Source organism: Haliaeetus leucocephalus, unplaced genomic scaffold (genome assembly GCF_000737465.1).
Source record: "Haliaeetus leucocephalus isolate CR32 unplaced genomic scaffold, Haliaeetus_leucocephalus-4.0 Scaffold351, whole genome shotgun sequence".
Classification (NCBI taxonomy): domain Eukaryota; kingdom Metazoa; phylum Chordata; class Aves; order Accipitriformes; family Accipitridae; genus Haliaeetus; species Haliaeetus leucocephalus.
This window is the reverse complement of record NW_010972787.1, coordinates 3,735,275-3,745,924: the sequence shown is the minus strand read 5'-3', so window position 1 is coordinate 3,745,924 and position 10,650 is coordinate 3,735,275.

The following is a 10,650-nucleotide window of genomic DNA, read 5'->3' as shown; positions in this document are numbered from 1 at the left end:
CAAAGTGCATGTGGTGGAGCAGCTGCTGCTGCTTCCTGACAGCGAGCAAAGAGCTGTAGTGCTCCTGGTTCAGAGCTTTGCTAAAGCCCTTCTTGCTTTTACATCCCCCTCTCCCCGCTCCGTGTGTGCGAGGGCCGCAGCAAGCGCCATCCCTGCTGCGGGTGCTTGGGTGCCATCACCCAAGTCTGGACAAAACGGAGCAGAAGAAGGGATTGCCTGCAGCTGAGGATGGGTTAATGGCAGGGAAAGTGGACTCAGGGGCCGCAATCCTCTCTGTTAGCGCTCCTTGATGCGGCGATGACTCCTGCTTGCGAAGCTGGAAGCGTGCCAACAGCTCTCTAAGGATGTGTCTCCTCTTTGGTGTCCACCTGAGCTACCACTTATTTGGAAAACATGTGGGGAGTGGGGACCAATGCATTGCATTCACTTTGCAATATGGGAAGAATGGGGGTGTCTTTCCCATGGTTCCCTCCCCCTCCCTTTCTGCAGTGGATGAGGGTGTCAGCGTTGACTCATCGACCTGCTTGCTTCACGGGCATCTTCCACTATCTCCAGGAGCTCCAGTGCTTCACAAGACTGTCATACAGTGATGAGAGCTAGGCACCAAAATAGAAAATCAACAGTATGCAAGCAGTCGCCTCCCACATGTGCTTTTGAAAATCTCCCCCCCCAACCTTTTGCATCAACACTAACCAGATTTCACCTATAAATCTGCTACACTTAATCTCCCTGAGTACCTCTCATCCCCAGCTTAAGCTCCCTTATTGACAGATGTACACACACACACAAACAACTTTTTTTCCCCGTCTCAATCCTCCATTGTTCAAACCCAACATACGACGAGAGCTCTGGCAGGGCTGTATCCGTCCTCTTTGCACTCAAAGTAGTGAACGGTTCAAAATGGGAGGAAGGAGCTTTGCTCCTGCCCAGCTTTCACGTTGCTCCTTGCGAGAGGCAGCCTGTGGTCTCGAATCTGGGGGCTCGTGTGCTCATCTCCAGCTTCCCTGCAAAGCCATGGCACGTATCTGCACAATTGCACAGTAGCAGCTGGATGTTTTACCCTTGGCTGGCTTTAATGCTGTCTTCAAGTTATTGTTTCAAAGCTGCCTCATGCAACATCAAAGCAGCAGCCCAGACAAAGCACATTCAGGCTGGGAGCTGGGGTGGAAAGAGGGAAAATTTGCAGCAGAGCAATCATGCAGGCTGTTTTTTCTTTTGCTTCAATGGGAGTGAAGGGCATGCAGGAGACCTGCTAGTGCAAGAAATTTTATAGGTGTGAGCCTGGCTAGAGGAAAAATCCAGCCCATCTCAGAATGCTGTTAGCTGCCTTTTTGTTTGGGTTTTCTTTTTCTGATTGCCAGACTTTTTTAGTACGTATTCATTGGAAGTGTTGGAAGGAATATTTGGACTAGGGTAACAGCAGTAAGAGTTAACAGAGTATCTGAGATAAACACATTGGCTCTTTCATGTAGTAAGAAGAGATGAGTAAGCTGAGAATCCTAACAAGAACTAATCTCCATTTCAGATCTTGTTTAAGAGATTAATTATGGAATATTGTAGACCTAATTAAACACATAATCAAGGGCAAATAGGCACAGCCTTACACCAACTAACAGAAATACAAAAATTGTTGTGCTGGAACATACTGTATTTCTGTACTTGGAAAGCAAGAAACAGCCCTAGCCTCTTACAGCTCTCACATAGATGAAACGAATAACAGCAAGAAAAAATGGTCTCACATTAACCTACAAATTCTATAGTAAATAAAAAGTAATGACCTTCTACAGCCACAACTGCAGTGAGTTTTGTAGGCACCAGGAGGTCTCATACTAATAATTTTTCCACTTGCGCAGCATCATCAATTTAAGGAACCTAAATTACCATAAAAACATTAATTCACCTTATTACTAATCTGTTGAATAGCCAGAGAAACAGAAGCCTGAGTACTGAAATGATGTTCTCCCACAAAACTGGTGAAAGAAAAAGTAATATGAATTGAGACTCTTGACCTTTAGCTGCTCTGTCAAGATTTAAGGATTTAAGGAAGTTACTTTGTAAACATACAAAAAAACTCCCCGGAGGAAGTGAAATCACAAATTTAACTAATTGGGACAAATAATTCTAGGCTATTCTTGTCAGCTGGCAGCTCTTGGGTTTGAGGTTTTGTTTTTCACTGAGCTCTTGTGAATTCCTTGTTGACTCTTCAAGTCTTCGTCACTTCAAAAAAACGGCAATTCTGTGTTTTTTTAAAAATTTTAATGAAATTGTCTTTCACAGACACATCAGTTTGGCTCTTTGAATTCTGCAGTTACTTAAATCACACATGGCCATCGAATCAATCATATCCTCAAGCAAGGGATGACATTTCCATCCGTGTGCGCGCTGGAAAAGCTGGCTTTGGCTACAGCTGTCCCTGCTCCTCTCCTTTGAGTCGCCCCAGGTACTGGAGGACCGTCCGGGATGCAGCACTGCAATGTGGCCATTTTGGCCTTTCTCTTGGCCTTCCAGCCCATCTGTTTAACATTAGGAAAGCAGCAGAGGATGGGCAGTATTTCTAGCCAGGAGGTACCTGCGTGAACATCTGCGAGGATTCGCTCCGTGTCGGTCCCACCAGGTCCCACCAGTGTCAGTGGTGGCGAGACACCTCCGGAACAGCCAGGTTTGGGATTCACTGTTGCAGCACCCGTGGCTGCTCCCGCCTTCAAAACATTATTTTGGACTGCTGGCTGCTCTGCCGGTCTGCACTGCCTGCGCTCCAAGCTGTGTTTCCAGCTTTGCTTTGCAGTAGATTGCTTTTTGGTACAACTGATATGCTGACCCCATCACAAAACAAAACAAAAAAATCTTTGTTTCTTAGCCCACCTGCTCTCTGCTCTCTCATCCCAGTTTGGTGCAGAGCAACCGGAGCCCATGGAGCTCTCACAAGTGACATGTCTGAGCTCTGTCTCCCCAGGACCTTCTTGGCTACCTCCAGCTTCTTTCCCAGTTTATACCCAGTGGACTACAAAGCCAACACCACTCTGGTCCCACTTCCCATGACTCCAATGATCAGGTACCTTCCTAATCAAGCACAGCCTGTGCATTTTTTTTATTTCAATAGCAAAGTTTTGCAGAATCAGGCACGAATGTTCCTTTGCAGCGATGCCAGTAAGACTGGCATAAACCAGTGCTCTTAATATATGTGTAGCCACTAGAAGGTGACTAGTGCCTGTTCTGATACTGAAATGGGGAAGACGGCTACTGCGGTTATCTTTCATGCTGAACATCTATGGCTTTGTTCAGCTTTTAAGGAGAATGTGGAAAACAATTGAAAAAATAACATGCTAAATATAAGAGCCGTCTGTAAGAGTTGTTTCTCCCCAGAGCAAAACTAAGTCTTGTGTCATTTGCTGCAAATAAAATTAGTGGCTAAGATTTGCAAAAGTGAAAATGTTGATGGCAAGGTGGGTCCTGCAGAGCCTCTGGGAGTGTGGGGCTGTATGTGCTTGCAGGGACCAACCCCAGCACACACCAGCTCCTTGTGTTTTGCAAGATGTCAGAAGTGGTTACTGTTTCTGTCTCAGGATTCAATAAAGTTATTTGTACATTTATGGAAAAAGAAAAAAAAATCAGCCATTTCTATTTTGATATCAGTGGTTCATGATACACTTTGTGTTCTAGAGGAGCAACAGAAAGAGTTTCAAAAGTCTGCAGTTCCCTGGTGCAAAAACTCAAGGAATGTGCTCAGAAATAAGACTGTTTCACAAACACAGGAGCCCCAATGTGTCCAGCTGAACGGCTGGGGACTGCGCCAGAGTAAAAGAGTTTTGCAATTTATTTTTTTTCAATCCTGCTAAAAAAATTGTTCTCTTAATAGGACAGCAATCCACATGTGCTGTAATACTGGTTACTAATTAAATAATTCTGAGACTTAGAAATGCAGATAAAGCAAGCAGGGATTAAACTGGTCTGGTGGTTTTAGACTCTGTAGGAAATTCCCAGTTGAGTTTTTACAGAAAACTGCTTAAATGAGCACAGAGACAGGAAAAACACCTTTTCAACAGTCACTGTTTACTATATGGAGCCTGTTATGTCTCTAATAGTGACGTCTTCACACACATTAAGGGAAAAAATGATGCAATACATATGAAGTCAGTATTTTCTATAATTCAGTAATATCCAATCTTTTTTACATGTGAGATAAACCCGTTGTTACTGACAGAAAGTATCAGGCTGGGGCAAAGACCCCAAACTGAGTGTGAGGCGTATCAAACACGGCCCAGGAGGCTCCCGGAGGGATCGTGAGTAACTTGGGCACAACGACGTGCCTGACTAGGAAGGATGCATTTGGCCTCTCCCTCCACGCTGTCCACGGCTCTCCTTTTCCCTTGGCTGCTTCCCCTGGAGGTGCTCGTCTCCCCTTGGAGAGGGCTGAGGGGCTGGGATCAGAGGCGTTCGCTTCTCCTGCAGTCCTCGTCAGACCTACAGGAAAGGAAAATCCTCTCTTGGCTCCCTGGGAAACCTCCAACTCCGTATTTCCCCAACTCTGTGCAAGAGGCATCTCCTTGGTGTTCCTCAGGGGTCTCCAGCCACGGGGAACGGGAGCAGCAGGGAACCAGGATTTGGGGAACTGTCTCCTGATTTGACCCAGGGCTGGCCACAGTGCATCCAGCCACCCCTTCCAGCACCCCCACCCCAAAATGTATAGTCTCACTGCTCTGCTCAGTCTTTGGCTCAGGGTCTGCAGGGCCTGGCTGAGCTCCGAGTTAAGTCAGCTGTTTTTTTTGTATTATGACTTTGATTTTTGGTGCTTTCATTTAGCTGTTTATTAGGATGCTTAAATGCAAATGTAGGCATTCAAGTTACGGTTTATACATTGCCTAGATCTGTACTTCTCACTTGAAAATGTGTTGATGTAAATTACTGGCAAGTACAGCTTTCTACATCTCTGATAGCACTGTCTTACACAACCAGGTCCCCAGGGTTCTGCTTGATCCTGGTGTTACAGCCTTTGTAATTTAGTTTATGTAATTTAGTAGTATGATTGTCCAGCTATGGCTTATAGCAGGAAACCCTCAGTAAAGAGAAACACATTGAACAGAGATTCATAGTGGCATGCTCTAGTCTTCCCACTTTCAAACAAGGAGAGTGAAAAACATGTTACCAGTGTGAAATGAAGGCGGATGGAAGTGTTTGATTATTGCTTCCTGCCATTTTAAAAGTACCCTGTGTCATTCTTGTTCTCTTTAATTCTTATTAAGTTAGAAAAGAAACATGACAAACTATGCACAAGCACCTTATTACATGGTAATATTTTACCATTTGATGCTAAGATACTTAGAATTTTCAGAAACCTCTTGAGAATACTATACTCTCTTAAGAGTAGCTACCTGGTAGCAGGTTAATGTATTTCCTTAGTGTAAATGACTTTTCACTTCTGATGTCAAGAGAAACTTCTCTGGAAATCTTTCTCCCTAGCTAGAAGCAAATAGTTTGCAATGCTTTATTATAATTGAACATCCATAATGTTCAGTGTACAAAAAAAAAAAAAAGACTCTTACAAGAAATACCCTATCAATACTATAAAAGATTAATAGAAAGCATTGTTCCCTTAAAATGCTTCACCATATTTGCAGTGCAAAAGGCAAGTCAGATGCTGGAGTCACACCAAATTTATATTAGTGCTCTGCGCTACTGTGTTCTGCTCTATCTTATTTTATATGCCTTCCTATCACCGTCTAAGTGCTTTCCAATTGCTCGGTAAGGGAGCTAATTGATGTGATTCGGTCTTTTTCTTACCCTTTCCTTTTTATTTGTGCAATGGAGTATTTTGGTAGGGTTGGTTTTCTTTAGGATGCACAAAACTATTTATTTACATTGGAGAAACCAGAGAGAGAAAGCGTGCCTTGCACTCGGGACAGAGAGTTGTACGGCTGAATGTCTCCAGTCTCCATGGGACTCCATTCCCGGAGCAACTGGGCTCACTGATTTCCAAGGACACTGAGTTGAGCCCTTTCCAAGAGCTGCATTTGGGTCAGCGTGTTTAGGTTTTTCACACGCCTCTAGAAATTAACCAGCTCAAACCCTCCTGCCTCCGTGAGATACCATCCTACCTCTGCAGTTCAAATCTTCCTAGGGAACTGAAGGAGCGCAGATTTAAGCCAATTCACAGCAGCTTTAATTAAAACTCAGTTAAACTGGTTCACACTTAAACATCCAGGAGACACACGCGCGATCCACACTTAATTACTGTAGTGCAGCCTAACGCCCTGTTCCGTGCCCACAGGTGCCGGGCTTGCTCTCGGGGGGCTGCTGGGGAGGGCTGTGGGGTGTGGAGCTCTGCCGGGCTGCTGGAGCCCTCCGCTCCCTTCTCCCCTCTTCTGTGGCTCCCAAGCCCCCCCTGCCCTCTCCCCACACCTCGCCGAGGTTCGGCAGCCCCTGGAGCAGCTGCGGAGCGTGGGGAAGGCAGGCGGGGAGCCCGGTGCCCACCCCAGCGGGACCACTGCCGTGCTGCTGAGAAGAAGCCGCTTCTACGGTCACAGGGGCAGCGGAGGCTGGTGGTGCCCGGCACTGCCTGCGGCCATATGGCTGCTCCAGGGGCTCCTTGGCACAGCCCCCAGCAAATCCTCTTAGTTCGGCTTCACCCTCTTTCTCGGCGCTTTGATGTCGGTCTTGCCTTGGTGCCTGCTCCAGTCTCAATTCCCACCGCAAACTCTCGTGGTCAGACGGTGGTTGTGGGGGCCCCCCCGGAGCTCTCACGTCCCAGCCACGGCTCAAGGGTGGGACATTGAAGTTTTATCTGCTCTCTGCACGGGGTCTTGCCCGGTGATGGGACCACAGGTACGAAATGGCCCACGTTCATGCTATTAAACCCTCTCACCCCTCAAACCACGTGGCTGCAGCCAAACTACCTTGCCCGCTGCTCTGATATCTAGCATAGGCACCTAACGGAGATGAACGAGCCTAAGGAGAGCAAAAAGGGCATTTTGTAATGAGGTAGCAAAGACCAGGAATGAAGAACTTACTGCAAACATTGATTCTCCTCTTTGATACCTTGGTAAGGTATCTGTCTCCCTGTGTGACAGACAGACAATAAACACAAAGCTACTTTCCTCACACTGTTACGAGGATTTTTGTTAAAATTTAGATCAAGAAAATGAAAAGCAGTAAATAAAATGTGGAAGTAGGTGCACAGCCTTATGTACCAGGAAGGGTGCGTTCCCATTAACAGCAGGTTGTTGCAATTTATTCTGTTCCTCAAAATCTAGGTGAGAAAACAAAAATCCCTGCTGATCCCTTTTCAGTTTTGAAGCAGGACAATAAAAAAACATCTGCTAAAGCTAATGACTGCATTTGCATAAATTATATGTGACAATCCAGCACACAACAGGGTGTCCTGCCATGTAGACAACAAGCCACAAGGGTGATGCGCTTCTTTGGCATTTGTTGCCAGAAGCCAGCTACCCTTCTACAATAATCACGTCAGCTCATTTCCAGGAGGGCTTTGGCTGACAGTGCCAGAGAAAATTACTGATTCCTTCTTGTTTTCCAAGCTGAAAGGTGTAGGGCTCTCTCCTGCCAAGCGCAGAGGAGAGGTGGAGGAGGGAAAACAGCTTTCATGACAGCACCCAGCAAAACCCCTCGTCTCCGGAGTAGTGGGGGGAAGGAGTTTGATTCTGCTGGGCTCAGGCTGAGCCCCGAGCCCCAGCAGCATGGGCACGGGGCTGGACACAGGCGACGCGGGGTGGCTGGGCTGAGGGAGGGCCGGCGCCTGTCATGGGGCATCGTGGCTGGATGCCACGTTGAGTTGGAGGGGGAAAAAATGGTTCCTTTGTGTCTTCAGCACAGCGGTTGAGTTTTATGGCATCGCTTTGTTATTCTTGCAGTGTTGGCTATGGACAAACACAAGACGACAATTTATATCCTAAGGCAAACTGGCTCTGATATGGTGCTACTCCTTTTCGCTTTGCTTAATTGGGCTAACAGAAGAAGACAACAGCTGCAGTGGTGGGAATGAAAAATGCCTTTGCTTGTCCTGGTTTTGACAGTAATCAGCCTGACAAGGGATTATCAATTGATCTGAGATAAGTGTTAGTGAAGGATGCAGTTTGTTGTCCATTTATCTCCTTTACTATTTCAGATACAATTGCACTTCAAAAAACTAGTACAGAGAGTTATTTTGAGAGTAAACTCTTAGGCATGTTTAAGTAAGACCAGAGTGTGAAAAGGGGAAGAATCTCTCTGAAAAAAATGCTTTGGGACTTCTGTGTGTTTAGATATGTATGTATGTGTGCACATGTGTGTCATGAAGCAAGTGACACGTGTGCACACATACATACATATCTAAACATATATAACACAAAGAGAGACTGGCCATAGGCACATGTTTTTGAAAAAAATCAGGGCATTTTCTCCAGCTTTTATCTTCCAATACTGCAGATCTGACAGTCACAGGATGCTTCCTTCTGGCCTGGTAATCCATGAGTTCCGGCAAAGCTCTGGAACCACCTGTCAGCCTATTTTTGTGAAGCTCCATGGTAAAACTCCACGAAAAGGAGTGGATGATCTTCACTGTCCCATTTGAAACGTATGACATCTTTTAGATTGGCGCATGGTTTTCCCATCGGGTTTTGCTGGAAGCAGGGAACGATATACCCTGGCCAGGAGTCAAGAGAAATGGGCTTTCCCCAACCAGCCAGTGACACCAGGCAAACCTATGCTGCTGGTTTCCAGTTTGCTCGCTCCTGGCCCCGATCCAGCCCTGTGGAGCTTGGCGGGAGTTTGGCAGTTATCCTTGGTAGATGCTGAATTCAGCTATTGTGTGTGGAAACACCACTGAGGAGAGCCCTCCAGGTCCCAAGGCGCTTCGGGATGCTTGCTCTGCATCCCGGCTACCCTACGAGCCAACTCAAAGGGCCTAATCCTACGTCTCTTACATGCTCCTTGCGCAAATGGCGCTTCTCTGGAAACCTGTTTTGTCCAAGCAAGAAGAAGAGCAGGCATGGAAGCCCCGGTGATTACTCCTCTTGGTGCTAATCTATTCTTAAACTGAACTGTACTCTTTAGATATTTTAGTAAAACTGTCATACATCAACACCCACCGCTTCATTTTTCCTAGTGATGAAGAAAAGGGAAAAAGAGAAAACTGAAAAGCTGTCCTTTAGCTGACATTCTGTTAGAATTGATCGAGCGATCTGCTGTCAGAGCAACAGCTCTTGTCAAAAATAGCCCTATGGAAAAAAAAACCTCTGGTGTTATTTGTATCGCGTGTACCACACAATGCTTTTCAGTGAGAGCAGGGCATCAGAGACCAATATTAAAAAGAGATCAGTGAAAGTGCTGTGTGGGAAATGAATCGTGTGCTTCTCTACAAGCTACCAGCGTCCCTATGACTGCCTCCAACTAACGAGTTCACTGACGTGTATCAAGGCATCATTTTTAGAAAGAACAAACGGGGTCAGATTTCTTTAGAAACTCTCACAGCTCTGAGGGACTGATACAACCAAAATCCAGGCTGCACCAAGCCTTTCCCATGGTGTAACTTTGACCAGAGTCCCAGTCCTGCAAACTCCAAACCATCTTAGTAGCTCCCTGGTGCAAGAAATAGGCATCGCCACGCACACATACATTGAGCAATGCACACGCTTGCATCAGAGATGATGGAAAATATTTTATTTCTGTGTAACAATGTTTTCCCCAAATGGAGAAACTGAAAGCTGAAAAATGTTAGCGGATATTTTTGGGAAAGGGAGGAAATAACTTGAAGTCCACAAACGCTGAAACATTTGGGGAGGGGCTGATTTGAGCAAACTTACATGTTTTCTCTGAACATTTAACTTGGGCTCAGAGCTTTTAGGATAAGATTTGTGTCATCCACCCTTAAGCTGACATGTAAAACAGGTCAAATAAACTGCACCCTAAGAATACCTGCCTTTTGCCACATTAGAGAAAGGGGATTTAAGCTAACTAGCTGAGATGCAGCTGTTTACCCTGCAGCTGGTTAAAGCACGGGCAGACAAAACCTAGCCTTTGGTTGGAAACAGATGGAAACCAGTGGTTCCTACAGATTTGCAAGGCATGGCCTAGTTTTGTATAGCATCTTGTATTCAATCCTTTTGGAAGCTGCTGAGACATACCCTATTTCAAATACAAAATATATAGCATCTATCTGCTTAAGAGCAGCTTATATAGGAGTACTTGCAGTTTTGGGGCTCCAGAAAAAAATCTTGACAGTGAATTCTGTCATTGGTTTTGGAAACTTGTCATAATAAAAAGCATAATTATTTCTCTCCTCTCCCACCATGTTCCAAGGCCCAGATTTAGTCCCAAAGCTTTTCAGTAATTCCCTCGAAGCCTCTGTGTTTCACACGTGCTCAGGTTTATTTTCCCTCCTTCACATTTGGCCTCTGAGTCCTTTCACCTGAGCCCAAAGCCTTCCACATGCTACCATGGTGCTGGCACCCACCTGCTCCGAGTGATGTTGTGCCCAGAGGCTGGTTGCTTTATACACGGTGAAATGAGGGGAAGGGAGGAAAGTGAGACGGAGCACTCCTGAAATCAAACTAAAAATGTATCTATCAGTAATTGTAATGAAAGGACTTTTTTTTTTAATCAGCAGCAACTGAATCTAGCAATAGCCTTGCTGGTGAATTGGAGAAGTATTTCCTATTT